The following is a 5845-nucleotide window of genomic DNA, read 5'->3' as shown; positions in this document are numbered from 1 at the left end:
CCTGAGACCATCCATGTGTGGGGTTGCTTTTCAACCAAGGGAGTGGGCTCTCTCATAATTCTGCCCAAAAACGTTGCCATGAATAAAGAATGGTATCAAAATCTTATGATATGCTTATCATTGTTTTTCAGTATACCATAGAAACATGTGGGAAAATAACCTACAAATACTGAAGCAGCAAACTGCAAAACACAAAATTTATGTCACTGCCAAAACTTTTGGCCATGAGTGTACACGCTTGACAGCAATTCTTCATGCTCTTGAAAGGAACATGTCTCATATCTTATTCCATCTTTCCATGATGTATTGGAATGTTACTGTGATGGAAACTTCAACTTCAGAATTAAGGATTCTTGGATACCCTGTCTCAAATGCAGGCAATCCTGAAGTTGGATGAAGCAGCTTGGCAAATGTACACTACCAGCATATGGTGTTCCTCTCCACAACCTTCAAACACTGCCTTACCTAATGTGAACTACCTTGTAGAAGTCTACATTCCTGTGGGAGTCTCTCTACAACACATGTCAAACTCCGGGCCTGGAGGGCAACTGTCCTGCAAAGTGTAGCTCCAACCAGCTCCAAAACCTTCCTGGAAGTTTCTAGTGAGTCTGAAGAGCTTGATTAGCTGGTTCAGGTTTGTTTAATTGGGGTTGCAGCTAAACTCTTCAGAAGAGTAGCTCTCCAAAAACTGAATTTGACACTTTTGCTCTACAACAGGGGTCTCCAAACTCAGTCCTCAACACACCTGCCTGGAAGTTTCTAGTATGCCTAGTAAGACCTTAGTTAGCTGGTTCAGGTGTGTTTAATTAGGGTTGGAGACCCCTGCTTGGAGATGCCTGACCGAGTTTGAAGATCCCTGCTCTACAAGGTAGTCCTACAACCTCTAAAAGGTAGCTCACATCTGTGGGACAGATGCAACTGAGAGAGGATCATTCTAAAATTGGACTGAAAAATCTGCATAGATCTCTACCTGTGTGATTGTGCAGATGGGAGCAGGAAGAAATTAAGTTCAGCTATGGAGTTTAGCTCCAACCTGCCCCAACACACTTGCTTGCAAGTTTCTAGTTATCCTGAATATGTTGATTAGCTGGATCAGGTGTGTTTAATTAGGACTGGAGCTACACTCTTTAGGTGAGAGGACCTCCAATTAATCGTGCAGTGGCATTTTGGATTAATTGTAGAGGTTTGATAGAAGTGGCTGGAAGACCTGCCAAGAGAGGGTTAATAATTGCCAACTCTGTTCTAGGGTGTTGCACTCTTATAGCAATTTATAACTATTACATATTGGCAAATTTGTTTCTAATTTTTAAGAATTTGTATTATCTTATTTTTACGTTTTCTTCTGCTTATGCCCCACTGACCATTAGGTTTAGGGGTGGACCTTCATGTTTTTTTTTTTTTATAAAAAATTGTATGTGTCTGTACAAATATCATGGTACAAATTTATATGAAATCACCACCTCGTATACATTCTAAAATTATACGCAAACCTCAATAACCTTGCTTCCCCTTAAACCAAGGTAACTAGCTCAGGTTAATCTTGAAATCGAGATCAGTCGACGTGTACAGCCTCCTCTTACAGTCCCCTTAAGCTTCAGGTTCTCCCCAGGAGGCAGGAATTACAGGAGCCCTGTGGGACCCCTATATATGAAACACCTCTTTGCCGCCAAGTCTCATGCTCATTAAAACAACACCCCCTACCTCAAACCTCAGCCCCCATTTCCTGCTGAGGTCAGATTGCTGTGCTCTGAGCCTTATAGGCATTTTTTTGCTGGTGCTCGTGGTTGGGGGGCGACTAGATGGAAAATTAAGCAGTGGCTGATATAGATCATACCGTATGTGCCCTCTTTGCACTCTTCAAAGACCCTGTGTTTGGAGAAGAAGGGGCATCCAGGTTTGGGGGTAAAAGGGTGGGTGGATGGGGACTGAAGAGCAGAGAGACCAGCAGAGCAGATTGGAGAAACACATTTTGTCTGTCATGCCATTTAGAGAGTAAACTCCTGTATTTCACATGAGCAATAAGCAAATCAATTCACAGCAATGTTTAATTTTACTGTATTCTAAGAAGCAATTGTGATATTGTGATTAATAGCATGACTGTGGTTTTGTTTACATTTTGTCTTTTTCCCATTTTTTAACAAACAAGAGCTAAATAACTCTTGTGTTTGGCCACTTTGACAAGTTATAAACCATTCTTTCAACTCGTATAATTATATTACCTGGCATAAACCCTTCATAATGCTTATAATCCACTCTATTCAGCGTTTTTAAGAATCTAGATAAGGGTTATGAAATGTTTGGTGTGGTCGATTGATATGTGCCCTGTGTACCTTAAGTGGGGTCCATGACAATAACATTAAAAACCAGGCTTTTACATTTTTAAAAGCAAATGTGAGTGTTGGTTGTCCACGCAAAACCGATGCCAGGGTGTTAATATAGGTTCTTCTGTAGGATGGGGTGTCCAATCTTGCTTCTGGAGGGCCAGTGTCCTGAGTCTAGCTCCAACTTGCTCCAATACACTTGCTTGCAAGTTTCTAGTCCTGGGGTCCGTTCTTCGTACCTCTCTTAATACATCTGAGATGATTTGTAAGATTCCAGTTCTAGTAACCGTGATAACTGATATCTGGCTAATTTGGTTCTTCAAACAAATTTGTGGATTTTATTAAAATATCTGGATTAAGTTGTCTAAGATTAGTGCGAGTTCTCGTGTTCCCCGAAAAGGGCAGATGTATCGATACTCGAGACCATGGTCATCAATGCAGTGATTGGCTGGCGGCAAGACAGCAACGTAATGACATCATATAATTAAAAAAGACACCTGACGAAAAAACTTGACAAATTTCTGGTAACAACCAAGCGAACAAAACTGCATAAATGTAATAATAGATAAATGGGGGGGGGGCTGTCTATCTGAAAATTTCCCTGGGCACAGAGGTGCTTTTCCACTACATTACACAAAGACTAGACTAAAACTAAAATTAAAACAGGCCGCCAAAAACAACACTATACATTAGTCTGTGGTGCATTGATCCCATGCCCAAGGAGCTCTTCTTTGGTTACTGTTGACAGGCCCGTGAGCTCTGCGGATGGTCTTTATTGTGGCATGCTTTCACATGTGCTCATTAGCTCAGGATCTCTGGAAATCATCATAATGCATCCACCTCAACAGCACTCTCACTTTCCAGGGAAATTGTCCAGTCCTGATGGTTCACACATGCCACTTGTTAAATTGAGCAGCTGAAAGAGAAGGAAAATAAATCTCAGACTGGCCTCCTCCTCTGTTTTCTAGCCCCCACTAGAAAACAGACTCTTCCCATGTCCATTGTCATTTATTGCTTGTGTGTCCTTGAATCTTCGCTTGGCGAGACCTTGGCTGTGGGTTGGACATTCTATGAAATACCACTTTTTAAATCAGAGCATATTTGGTACCAGAATATGAAAACAGAATTAGGCTCAGTCAGCACAAGGATAGCTCAAATATGTCCCACAGACATGACATGGTTGGAATGTTTTTGCATGTTGTGAAACAGGTTTATTTTGAAGTACAACTACCCTTTCCTACCAAAATTGTGCTGGTCTAAAAATCATGCTGGAGCTCAGTCAGGGTAAGTGAACTTCTCTTTCTCTTCTACATTCTGTTCTTGCCTTTCTAGTTTCATAATCCACATAAACACTGAACACTGCGTATTCTCTCAAGGCCAATTTTGGGAAGAACATTATGCAAAATATGTCCCTATTCCATTGTCAGCTTGCCCTTGTATTATTTAGCTTCAGACATTTATACAAATTGTATTTTTTAAGCAGAAACTGTCATCTGTTTGACACTGATATAAAATTACATCTGTACAGTCCTGGCCTTAAATATGAGAAGTATCAAATTCTTTCAAATTCACGTCAGATAACTTGACATTTCCAGCCAACCATTCATACAAATAAGAGCCTGTTTCACTGCTATAGTTTCATGTATCAGCGGAGTCTGTGTACTCACTTATGGTTTAACTCTATTTTACCTCCACACGTTTATCAGTAAGGATAAATTGGTTCATTCCTGGAACAGATTATTATGCACATTAACCTCCTGACCCTATTCTGTTTCTTTTATCATGTGTTAAACACCTCAACCCAATTTATAATCATATTCTCACTCCTCAAACCTCGTCAATTACATCCATAGTGCCAAATCAGTTTACTCTTTTCTTCACAATGCCTTACATTATATCAACAAGGAAACCTTTGAAATGGATGTCCAAACAAAAGTTGTAGGCGAGCATGCTAATGTAAATCACAATCACTGCGATAAACCAGTCATTTATAAACAACTGTTTAGACCTTCCAGCAATTCTTCCAGTAATCCAAAACTAGGGGGAAAAAATTATGTAGGCCAAATGTGAACCAATCAAGTACAAAAATAATTTTTCCAGCATGCTTTGCACGAAATGTTGATATTAAGAATATACATTTTTTTTAAATTTGTGTTTTCAGGCCTCTAAAATGCTGTTGTTGTGTAAACACAAACACAAAAAAAGTTTAATTTGTTTTCTGCCTTACATCATATACACTTTTCCCATGTCTATTGTGCACCTTCATTTTTATCATGACATTGTTAATTATAAATTAAAATAAATGATCATTTGATCGGTAAGGCAAAACAACTGACGCTAGACACTGACTATTGGAAATGTATTCAATTATTTATTTATAACATGAGGCTACATACAGTATCTTCAAAAACTCCCTATTCCTGGCCTCAGGTAAAATGAGGCACCATCAGTTTAATAGAAAAGCTTAGAAGAGAAATAGAGAGCAAGGAAAGGGAAGATAAATTGATGGGAAGCACATGGGCCACGTGCTCATATTTTACCCTCTGTGTGAAGCTGAGACACATGGGACCTCTTTATGACCCATTACTGTAATTTGTTCCGTCACCCTCTGCCAGCATTTAATCCCTGTTTTAAAGAGGGCTGCTGTTGCCTGGCAACAGCCATTGTCACAGTCACACTAGCATCCATATCCCATCAGTCTGCTGAAGTGGATGAAATGTGTGCGGATGTGTCAGAGGACAACACCTGTGACTGAACGTCCTGTCAGGGACAAAACACGAGTCATTAGCCACCATGTCATGAGCGAACACTGCTTCAAAAAGGAAAAGGGAGCCAGGATTGTTCATCTCAGAAAAGCAAGACTGGGCAAAATTCAGAATTTATTTCATTTTTAGTTTATGAAGGTGAACTGAATTAGCCACATGCATCAAGTGATGTTGATTTTTGAATAGGACTGGTTTACCGTAGGATCACCATAAGGACCAGTAAAATGTAATTATCTTATTGGTAACACTTTACAATAAGGTTCGATTCGTTAACATTAGTTTACATAAACTAACAATGAAACTGAAGCATTTATTAATCTCAGTTAATATTGATTCCCACATTTGCTAATACATTATTCAATTCTAAAGTTGTATTTATTAATATTATCTAATGGACCTGAGCTAACATGAACTAACAATGAACAGCTGTATTTTTATTAACTGTCATTAACAAAAAATAATAAGTACTGTAACAAATGTATTGCTCATTGTAAGTTAATGCTAGTTAATGCATTAAATATAGTTAACAAATGTAATCTTAATGTGTTACCATATTATTAATATTAACATTATCTATGTTTTCTGAAACTACACCTCATGATGACATGTTTATGGGTAATTTATACTGAGAATTTCATTGTATTATTAAAATAAGAACTAAATAAATAAAACAATTAAGTGAATTAAATAATTTTTTATTTAACAAATTAAATAAGGAATTCAAAAAATCATAATCAATTTTTCTTTGTCAACAACATT

This window comes from Sinocyclocheilus rhinocerous, unplaced genomic scaffold (assembly GCF_001515625.1).
Source record: "Sinocyclocheilus rhinocerous isolate Xijiao unplaced genomic scaffold, SAMN03320098_v1.1 scaffold43, whole genome shotgun sequence".
NCBI lineage: Eukaryota > Metazoa > Chordata > Actinopteri > Cypriniformes > Cyprinidae > Sinocyclocheilus > Sinocyclocheilus rhinocerous.
The sequence above is the reverse complement of the archived record's forward strand: the minus strand, read 5'-3'. Positions refer to the sequence as shown.